Source organism: Cibotium barometz, chromosome 48, assembly GCF_041138505.1.
Source record: "Cibotium barometz isolate CiBa-2024 chromosome 48, ASM4113850v1, whole genome shotgun sequence".
In the NCBI taxonomy this organism is placed as follows: domain Eukaryota; kingdom Viridiplantae; phylum Streptophyta; class Polypodiopsida; order Cyatheales; family Cibotiaceae; genus Cibotium; species Cibotium barometz.
The window spans coordinates 14794861-14807193 of NC_141093.1; positions in this window are offsets into that span (position 1 = coordinate 14794861).

Genomic DNA, 12333 nt, shown 5'->3' on the forward strand with positions numbered 1-12333 from the left:
GACTAGAACAAAGAATTTAGGGTCTCTTCTAAGCCTTGAAAGAAGGTCTTACCCCCAAAAGTTAAAGCTTTAACTAAAGGCTCCATTTCAAGTGAATCGTAAAGGCCATGCATGGCACACAACGCCACTAAAAAAATAAAGAAAGAAGAATTCTACCGAACGATTAAGAGCAAAAAGATTTATTATTTCCAAACCTTTTAGCAACGAGTAAAGGTAAGGGTAGGTATTTGAAGCTTGTAAAAGCTTTCAAGTCTAATATGAGGGTTGAAAAACTTATATTGTAAGCTTTATGGTATAAAGCTTCGATATATCTAGGATTTAGACAGCTATTTTATGGAGCGAACTATATAACTATATTATATTGTAAGCTTTATGGTATAAAGCTCCGATATATCTAGGATTTAGACAGCATAACTATATTATAGGTTTAAAATTTAATATTTTACGAATATAATAGAGAAACAAGACTTAAATTGAAGCTTTGTCTTAAAGAAAACTAAGGTTTAACTAAAATCTAAATTAAAGCTCTTTAAAAATATATATATATTATAAAAAAGCTTTAATAAGGCTTTATATTATAAAGCTTACTAATAAGCTTATAACATAAGGTTTTATTAGTTAAGCTTTTTTTTTCAAGCTTGCTTTGTAATGATAATATCTTAATATATATAGGTTATATTATTAATCTTATTAGGCTTGATTGTTAAGCCTTTAAATAAGGCTAACAAAAACAAAAGAAAAAGAAGAAAAAATGGCGCGCTTTTCTCAGGAACCCGCCGCTTGCCGTCGTGGAGAAAAAAGAGATGGATATATATCCATCTCTTTTTATATACATATATACATATGTATATATGTATATATGTATATATGTATGTATACATATGTATATATATATACATATGTAAAGCGAGCATAGGTGTCCTTTTATAACATGAGAGAGCCTAGTCATATGTATATATACATATACATATACATATGTATATATATATACATATGTAAAGCAAGCGCATAGGTGTCCCTTTATAACATTGGAGAGCCTAGTGGGACTTGAACTCATCACTTGGGACTGTATACATAAGGTTTGATTTTGAACAAGTTTAATAAACTTTTAATGGATGTCAAACACCTGAACGGGCTAGAAGAAGATACTGCGGCCAGTGCGACTGAGAGAGAAAAGGGAAAAAATAAAAAAAAATAAAAAATAAAAACATAAAAGCTGCCATAGAATGTTGCGCATGCTACCGGTGCCTTGTGATGCGCACGCTATTGGTGCCCTGTGATGCGCATGCTGCCACTCACTCCTCTCCGGCCACCAACATAAAGGAGATGGCCTTGCCTTGCTACTGTCAGCGCCTCTCTCTTCTCCGGGGATATCTCAACCAACAGCTCGCACACACTCTGGTGCGCCCGTCTCCAAGCCTGGAGTGGATGGTAGGGAGGCGCAGCAAGCTATATATATATATATATATAATTAATTATATATTTAATAACATTTGAGTAAGGCTTTGGATAAAAAGCCTTTGATTAAGGCTTTGGATAAAAAGCTACCAGCATCGCACATCACAAAGAAGAAAGAAAAAAAACAAAAAAGTAATTTTGGGTAAAGAAATTCTATGCAAAACTCTCATCCCTCCATGATAGATTTCTTATGGTTACAGTCGTTTAACAATCTGACTATGGCTCTCCATGCTCCTCTCCTTTGCTGATTTAATCCATACGGACAAATCATGAAGAGGATTAGTGTTGAGGAAGGTGGTTTGGTGGTTTTGGGAAACCCACTAATGGTTTTCCACCTAGCTTTACTCTTTGGGCAATAGATTGATGGAGATTTGTTATCCAATGGTTAAAAATAAGCCTTCTTTCAACCATACATAAACATAAATCCATAAACGTGTTCTTCTTCAAATTAAATTAAAAATTTACCAAAATCACATGTTCCTTTGTCTCTTTCACCTCTTTGTCCACAAGTCTTTGACTACTTCAAGAAGATTAAATTAAACCAAAGCTCTGATATCACTGTCACATGGGACCCTTTTTGTACCTCTTAAAGAATTAATTAAAAATCTCACAAATTATATCATAATTGAAACAAAGACTTGAATTGAAATTGATGATTAAATAATTTAGCATAACATAAGGCAAAAGAATTAGAATAACATCACTATCAAAAGTAAAGGATAGAGAATACCACATAGTAAACCAGACTGGGTACAATCTTCCCCCTCAAGCGTGTAGCTCCACTTCCACGACTTGAGTATTTAGAGAATTTTATGCATAAAAATAGCCCAAGGAGCTAAGAATAGATGAGCGTACAAATTGGGCTTGCTTTTCCCACTTTTAGGGTATTGCTTTACGTATTTTTAATCATACCAAAATCCCTAAGGTTTGTACATATAAAAACCTTTACCCAAATAAAATTGCTAGTGAGCCTTGTTACATAAAATGACTTTGTGCACATTTGAACATATACATTAATCTTGTGCTCACTTGCACATTCCATTAAGCTGAATCCTGAACAAATTAAATTAAACATATTTTCATACGATTATTAATTCATAAAAAATATGATAAAATATATACCTGTAACAAGCACAGCTGCCATCATTTCATTGGGTCCTAACCAAGGTATTAGAAGCACAAGGCTTCTATGAAGGGAACCCCTACATTTGGGTTCTGAAGTCAAAAAAGCCCGCACCACAAGTCTCTCCAACCATGCCATCAAATGCCAAACCAAAGATTGATTGGAGAGACCAAAAGCCATACCTCCAATGCTGACAACCCCAAAGCGCAAGCAGGTATGGAGAGCCGTGGGTCCCACCTTGACTCATGTGCTGACACCATCTTCAGAGAAGTCTTTGGTGGATGCCAAGCAGCAAGAGGCAGTACCTTGTCCACGTGCAGTGGCCTTACCCATCCCTGTTCCCATCAAGAAGAGCCACCCATGGTGCCAAACCCCAAGAGAGCCGTGCGCACACTTCCATGGCACTGCCAAGCAAACCTCAAAGAGAGTCGTGCACACACTTCCATGGCATTTCCAAGCAAAACCAAGGCTCAAAACAATGACCATGACCCCACAACACTCGTATGCGCTGTACCACATCACCAACTCGCGAGCTAGAACTCGAAAGACAAAGCTCCATCAAGTGCACCAACAAATCCGGCACAATGGCGTTAAGGCTTTAGGCAAGCGACTCTCTACCTTCAATTAGTGAGGCTATATAATAAGCCAAAACCTTAAAACCATGTTGCACATATGTAATGTAGCACATCCTATCAACTATACATGCACATATACCTTGGAATGATTAAAAACTTGAAACCCAAAACAAAAGTAGCACATACACACACCCATGCCCGCACGTGCTCACCCTTGACGTTGCAGGTACCTCAATCTCTGCTTTAACTCCAATTCAACACCAACAAAACCTCACCCTAGCCCAATGTATTTGCCCATGAAGAAGCCCAATCTCTAAGCATCACTCTATGAACTCGAGGTATAATATCGTGTAACACCAAGAAGATCTGGACCACCATCTACTCATGCTAATCATTCCATGGTAGTCCTAGTGCTCATTCCGCCACGGTGCATACAGCTTCTACCAACTACCTAATTTTGAAAGGTACCAATTTCCACAACAGAATGAGGCCTCACATGAAGAACTTCTACATCACCTATACCTTTCATGCCACCTCGACAAGTTGCATACCACCAAGACTATCCAAAGCTTCTCACCAATATGCCCTACATCCGGCTATGGATTGGTCTCGAACCATACCACTTAACCTCACATGGCAACTTCATGGTGTGTCCTAGACCATTCACACCTTTTCACCTCGGTAGTAACTTCACCACCGACTTGGGTGACATGAGGACGTGGTCACCATTAGGAAGGGGGCATGTTAACCACTCCATGGATTAACATGGTTTCACCCACTTGACCTACCGTAAAGCTCGCTCAAAGGAGCACTTATCTTTTGTAAGATGACATTGGAACATATAAAGCGGACTGACCTTGTGTTGAATGTCAAATAGGGAAAGTTTAAGGACTTTGTGAACATACTCGCTTAAGACTAGTAATAGAGGCCAAATCGTTTTTAAGTTTGGCCAGTCTAGTGTGAAAATTTAATCACTTGTATATAAGTCAATTTTGACAAGAAGAATTACCCAATCATTCCCTAGAATACTTGTGAGCTTCCCTTCTTCTATGATTTTGCTTTCTTGTGCTCTATTGAATCTTGAATGTTTGATGGGATTGTTTGTAGGTTGTTTGTTTACATTAACTTCCTCTTCTTCTCCCTTTTGTGAGAGAGAACCATCATGAAGGACCATCTCTATTTGTGTCCATCTAGGTGAAGAGAGCTCCCCCTTCACCCCATTTGTGAGCATTTTGGGTGTGAAAACGGAGTGAGCATGTGATGAACAAGCTAGCGCACCAACATAGGGAAGATGCATTTACGGCTCGAAGGAAAGGCCCAATGACACATGCTTTGACAAGGCTAAGGTAAGATCTTAACTTCAACACAAAGTCATTGAATCTTTTACATGGTCAAAACGTCCTAACAAGCCACACTTTTGAGCCACAGTGAAATGATAAGATGTCAACAAGGGTCTCAAGATCCATCTCATTCTATGTACACAAGTGAAAACTTATATATATATATATATAGTGCTTCTACCCCTTATTCTAGCACTATCATATGCATGCAACATTATTGATGACTTACGAGACCCTTCGACTCTTTGATAAACCTACCATGCACCGGTTTACGTAGAAAATAACTAGAAGTGTCTAGCATTTTTAAAACATCTCATTTTTTAACTATATACGTTATGTGCAACTCTGGTTTTCTTGGCTCTGGTATTGTGTCCAATTATACACAAAAAGAACACATCATTCCATGTCAACGCACTTTTCAATTAACTAGTAAATAAGCCATAACAAATCCAAAAAAAAACCTTATGACCTTTGGTCATTTCTTTTGAGCATCACTACCTTCAACAAAAGAGCTCACATGATTTTCCTTTCATGAAACCCTACTAACAAGCCCTTGATATGAACATGATGTTTTTTCATCTTAAACCCCTTAGCATCATGACTAGTTTTATGCATGTGAACATATTGTGCCTAGATTGACTTCATGCTTGCATTCAATTTTTGAACAACCTGCATTTGCCATGGCTACATGTCTTTATCCCATTGTAGTTTATATTACCTTTTCATCTCTCCAACTGTATGCTAATGATGTTGAATCACACTCCTTGCTTGCAACTGAGCATTGGCAAGTGATAGCCTACTACAATGGTGTTGTCACCTAAAAAACTTTGAAATCCAATGGCATTTGAAATAGGGGGAGGGGGGGCACTCTACCATTTGTTCGTAAATCAATGCATTTTTATCTCTTGCTTGGAAGCTTTCTAAACCATCACACGTAAGAAAGTGCTGCATCTAATAGTTCTAAGGCTTCCACCCACATGATCAATATATATATGAAGTTAAACATAGAAGGTTTACTGCTATATCTTGGAGAGGAATTTTGTGTAAATTTTAAACCAAGGAGGAACCTAGGAGAGTGTAACAAGGGGTGCCCATGGTCTAAATGGTGGAAAGAAAAAGGGAGATAGATGCCTACAACAAGATCAATGGAAAAGGCATGTCCAATAAGATCAAAGGGAGGGATAGATGCACTTGCAACAAGATCAAAGAAGGGAGGGATGGAAGCACATGTAGCAAGATCATAAGGACGGAGGCACTTGTAGCAAGATCGAAGGGGGAGAGGCATCGGAAGAATGGTGTTTATAGCAAGCTAAGAGAAAGGAAGAAAGGCATGCATTGCATCAAAATCAAAGAACGAAAGAGATGTGGGTGTGGAGAAAGGTGGAGGGATGGGTGTAGAGCAAGGCAGAAAGCAATGGCCATCAAATTTGTAGTTTGAATTTTTGGTAGGAGGATAGAACAACATATTTGAAATTTAAGGGGCTTTACACATCAAGCACCTATGTGAATAATAGGTGTGGGGGCTTTACACACAAGCCGCCCGCCTTATTATTATTTATGTAAAAGTGCATTTGATGTCAGCTCATGTGGTGTATCCTATTGGTTTAAATTTTGTCTCTTATGGATGGGGTCCATGGTTCAACCATTAAGCGGGTCACCCAACATTTTGGGCAGGGGGTTGGGGTCACCCAACATTTTGGGCACCCCCCTTTTTGTGGACCAAATGAAGACATGCCATGTGGACTCCATGTAGGCACACGCATCTTTCGCCCAAATATGGCGTTTGGTGTGTAAAGACCCTAAATTTATGAGGAAGTCCAAAAAGTTGCATGAGAATCCATTTTTAAGGTTACTAAATACTGAGGGGGTTAGAGATCACGTTAGAAATTTAAATTTATGATGAAGTCCAAAAAGTTGCATATGAGAATCCATTTTTAAGGTTACTAAATAATGAGGGGATTTTTATCTCTAACGGCTCTACGGTCTCTGAAAATTCCCATCTCCAGTCCATAGATATTTTTATATATTCTGAGGAGATTTCATATGGATTCAAAATCACCCCTTTCAAGCTCCATCAATGGACGCTTTCCATCTTGTGCGAGAGAAGAAATCGAGCGAAACCTGCCACTTTCTTGATGAAATTGACGAACGCAAACCAACAAGCGATCGGAGCTTCAAGATACGCGTAATCCTTGACAGAATTCAGTGCATAATTGCACATTTCAACCCCTATTCTCGACCAAATCCCCCCCCCTCCCCCAACCTTTTCCTGTAGATGAAAATGGTGGTCTTGCCCACAGAGAGATAGAGGAGGTGACGGTTGATCAGAGAGTCGTTACAAAAGCTTAATTTTTGAAATTGCAAAGGTTTTATATTAACTTCTATGAACCTACTCAAAAGTAATTAATGATTTACATTATTCACTCATTGTAGCTCCTGTCTATTCACAAGAAAAAAAGATAAAACTTGGATTTGCCTCTAAACCCAAAAAGCTTAACTTGCTAATGGTTCATTTTGAAGGACCCTATGAGCCTTCCCCTATTGAAGAAGCTAGGTGACAAATGTTGAAGCCATAATTCTTCTTATGCGAAAAGCATTCAACTTGTCAAAATATCATGCATGCCTTCCAAGATGCAGCATGGATAGTATATGGAGAATAGGTGGATCTACTTTGACATCCATGTTGCCAATATTGTATTGAATATCACTTCCACCAACCATGTACGAGTTGGAATCATGCATGGCCATGCACATTGACAAGCAAAGGGTAGCGTCAAATTAATGGATTCGCATGCCAACAAAGAGGACATGGAGGATGCAAAGGATGCATACAAGTATCACAAGTGCTTGGCATCAAATTCAGATGTATCTTCTCATAACATAGCTTGAACTAACACTTGAGACACAATATTAGATGACCCAAATCTAATCAAAGTGCGGAGAGCCAAAATATTACTAGAAATAAAGTGTTAATAGAAGATAAATATACCCTAATGTTTTTCTCGTATATGCAATGGGTTCAAGAAAACAATAATTAGCTTTGCATCATGTACCTACAGTTAACCATCTATCTCATAGGAGGTATCATAAGCTATAAGATGCTTGTGCTTTGACTCCATTTTGGATTGTGCTTTAACTCCATTTTGTCTTTTGCTTTGAAGATTGGCTCCATTTTGCCTACTGTAGCGGTTTGCATACTACATTTTGTGTTCATTTGTGCTATGTTTTATGCCTTTTTTTCTTGGTCTTTGCAGAAAAGGATTATGTGTTTTTTATGCATTGTATATTTTGATCACATCGTGTTGGATGATTACTTTCAACCAATTCTGTCCTACATTATTTGTGCAACATTTAGAATGTTACTTGCTTAAAGAAAGCTCTAAAACAAACAATTTTTAGCTCAAAGCAAGATACTTGTACCTTGTTGCAACAATGAATGATGAAGAGAACCCCATGGAAGATGGCCAAGGAAGCAACCATTTGAGGAAGCACCTTGATGCAACAATGAGTAATAAAGAGAACCTCATGGAAGATGGAGTAATAAAGAAAACCTCATGGAAGATGGCCAAAGAAGCAACCATTCGAGGTAGAAGAGTTTGCCAAGTAGAACATGCCAGCACAACAAATTAATGATATACATACAAGCTCTTGCAAGGACTTGCTAGGTTGACGACATAGTATCCAAAAGAAGTGGCACAAGCATCCCTTACCTTGGGGGTTTGTTCCTTTCTTCATACCTCACCAATGTAAGGAACAAGATATTGATACAGATGCTGTGTATAAAATCTCTCATCTTTTACAAACTCCAAAACTCTAACGGACTTCCATGGGCCTATAATTTTAGCCAATCAAACATCCTATGATCTCAAAATTATTTGGGACATGATCGGAATCTCCTTTATTGCAATAAGTTGAAGTAGTTGGCTATAATCTCTCCTTTGAATTTGCTCTGGGAACAGGTTACAATAAGTTGCATTAGTTGGCTACAATCTCTCCTTAGGATTTTTTAGCTTAACAGTGAGAGTCGAGCAAAAAAACTTCATAAGCTAAACTTTAACTAAGAACTCTTTGGATGTCACCTTGGTATGGGAATGAAAGAAAGTAAAGCAAATATAAAACACAGATGTAGACCCAGGTATAAGACCTGTAAATGCTAGAAACTGATGTTTATTACTAAAATTTGAGCACAAGCGAAGCTCCTAGGTGTTGTACAATGGTGAGAAACAGTAACAGCTGCTAATGACCTCAACTGAATGCTGAAAAATGAGATGAATTGGGGGATAGGGAGCCAACCCTTATATATTCCCCCAGTATGTTGGTCGGCCAGCCGTAGCAGGCCGATGGCATGGCAATAGCATAAAATGCTACATAAAATGCCTTAAATACCAAAAAATGGTAGAAAAACATTGAATAATCTTTGCTAAGATATGCCAATGTAGGGCCTTATAAATGGCCAATACAAGCATGAAAAAAGGTGATGTAGACCCTCTGGAGATGATATAATCCAACACCTCCTCTTCAGCGGGCCAGAGAGGCGGTCCAATACCAGAACGTTGAAGTAACACCTCCATAGTAGCTCTCGAAAGTGGTTTGGTGAAGAGATCAGCCACATTGTCCTTGGTAGAACAGTAGGCCAGTCGAAGAAGGCCCAACTCGATCCAGTCGCGTAAAATGATAATGCACTTCAATATGCTTGGATCGTCTCTATATCACAAGATTCTATGCTAGAGCAATAGCACTCTGAGAATCTGAGAAAATAGTAACCGGGGAAGTGTCGGCACAACACAAATGCTCCAGAATCTGATGAATCCAAAGTGCCTCAGTAGAGGAGAGAAGGTAGGATTTATCCTCAGCCTTGGTGGAAGAAGCAGAAACAGTCCTCTGCTTTTGAGACTTCCAAGAATCCAATCCCGGAGTCAAAGCAGGACTCATTAAGGGACTGGGAGCTGTAGAAGCTGATGCAATGGGAACGGGTGACCGTAAAGAAGCAGCCGGCACACCGGGGTTGCAACAGGGGGAGGAGGAGAAGCTAGACGTGGAAGAGGTAAAAGATCACTAGCATCTGCCGAGAATGGATCATCCAGAAAGTTGGAAGATACATCAGGTGGAGATGAATCAATGCCAAACAAGCTCTCATCAAATCGAGCATCACAAGAAATGATGATGTCATCAACCTCCGGATCCTAGAAGCAGTACCCTTTGGATCGCAGACTGTAGCCTGTGAAGATCATCCTTTTTAACTTCGGGGCAAGTGTGGTCTTTTTCTTATCTGGGACATGCACATAAGCAACATAGCCGAAAACACGAAGATGAGATATAGAAGGCTTGTGTCCTGTAAAGGCCTTCTCTAGAGTCATCCCCTCAACCGCTTTTGTGAGAGAGCGGTTAATGAGATAAACTAAGGTAGCCACAGCTTCACCCCAAAAAGCAAGAGGGAGACCTGCATGATGCAACAAAGCACGAGCCATCTCTTTGACGGTCCGGTTCTTTCGTTCCACAACTCCATTCTGCTGAGGAGTGTAAGGAACTGTAGTCTCTCAGTGAATGCCCTTCAAAGTAAGGAAGTCATCAAATGGTACAAACTCGCCACCATTATCAGTCTAGAGGACTGAAACTCTACCCCCAGACTGATTTTCCACCATTGTGATCCAAGTCCTGAAACTGGCAAAAGCATCTGACTTGTGAGCCCAAAAACATACCCAAACTTTGCGAGTGAAATCATCCACAAAAAGAAGAAAATATCGAGCCTCGCCAAGAGACTCAACCTCCATAGATCCTGCAAGATCTACATGTATAAGCTCTAGTCTTCAGGTTGCTCGATGAGTGGCCTCCTCTGGAAATGCATCTCGATGATGCTTGCCCATCATGCAGGATGAGCAGATGTGTGAGAGAGACCTGAGCTGAGGTAGTCCGCTAACAACCTGCTTAGAATGGAACTTCTGTAAGGCAGCAATGGGTACATGACCGAAGCAAGAATGCCACAAAGAAGTATCTGCCTCAGAAACCAAAGCCAACACGGGTGAGAAAAGCTGATGAATATGGAATCAGTGTGAGGGATCTGGGAAGAAAAATTGGTGATCTTGTAGAGACCCCCATCATGGACTCCATTGGCAACAACCGAGAGAGTCTCCTGTCGATTACTTCGATGACCTCATCATCAAAGTACACACCAAGTCCCTTCTGAGAAGCTTTGTATACTGAAAACAAATTTTTGGAAATTCGTGGTACATGCAGAACATCATGTAAGGTGGCAGAGGAACCCAAAGAAACATTACCAACACCGATAACAGGAAGCGTTGAGTTGCCACCGATACGAACTGAAGAAGAGATAGTCTGGTAGTCCTCCAAGATATGGGCCTAATTGGTCATGTGGGCAGAAGAACAACTATCACCAACCCATTCCACCGCTTCAAGTGTGACAGGAGAAGTCATATCTGTGATCACGAGGAATGAATCCTTTGAAGAAGTGGATGAATTTGTGACTGCCATGTATGCAAATTTGGCAGATCCCTTCTCTGAAACTTTTGACTTTATCTTTGGTGTTGTCCTTGTCAGATGCTTTAGAAGCATCTTGGGCTTTATACTTGGCTTTTGCTGCTCGAGAATCATCACGATGAGCAAAGCAGTGAGCTTGAGTATGACTTGTCCCGCCACAATAATCACATTCATTGCTTTTGTCCTTGGATTCCTTAGAATCCTGTTTACCCTTGCCTGTGCCTTTGTTTTTGTTGTTGTTGTGGTTGTTGTTGTTGTTGGAGTTCCCTTTTCTGCCTTTGCCTTTGCCCTTGTCAGAGGCGACAAAAGCAGACTCCGACTTGCCTTTTCCACGAAGCATGCACTTGTCGTGAAGATAACTCATGACTTCCTTAAAAGGGGAGAGAGGATCAAGAAAATAAATATTATCCCTGAAAGAATCAAAGGAAGCAGGCAACTTACCAAGAAGTTTATGGATGGGATTGTTGATGGTGCTCCCGTACTCCTCAAGTTGCAACTTGATACGGAAAAACTCTCCAATCTTCTCAATCAAGTTATCTGACTTAGTGATGGTAAGCTTCTCCAGATCTGACTCCAATTTGGCAATCTTCACTGTAAAAACTCTCCCATACCTCCTCTAGATCTCCGTCCACATCTAATGAGCATTACTCCGAGAGGAGACAAACTTTGCCTGTATGGATAGAGTCATGCAATGGATGATAAGACGAGCTCGAGTATCCAATATGCTTCTCAAAGCAGGGTCCACCAAGTGAGGTGCGGAGATAGCCATCCACACACCGACTCCTTCCAGCAACAACTGAGAGTAGAAAGACCAAGTATGATAGTTGGTTGCAATACGCTTCATGGAGTCATTGACTTGGGGAGGATTGTAGGATGGTATGTGGGTAGGGGTGGGAGCAAGACCTGGATAGAGAAACCCAGAGAGGAAAGATTGGGAATAGGAACCACCTGTGGAGCGGCGGGAGCAAGGGATCGAGGCTATGATGGTGTTGGAGAATCAATAGGAGAAGGAGCAGCAGTAGAGAAATCTCGTGAAGCCATGTCCTCTGACAAGAAACCTTCTCTGAAGAAAGGGGCTGAAAAAAAAAATCAACAAGTCCTCTCAAGCTATGCACAAGAAGAAAGGAAGAGAGGGTGGGAAACTGAAAGGAGAGGAAGAAGATCTCTCCAAAAGATGTAGTTCCTTGTCCTCAGCACCTAGAAGAGGGCTTCAGCAAATCAAAAAAATCAGCAATCTTCGCTATATATGATGTAAATACAACAGTCCCAAGTGTCAAATGAAGAAAACGCAGCACTATTGAGGAAGCCTCTGCTCCCCGAAAGAAAACGCAGCACCTTCTAT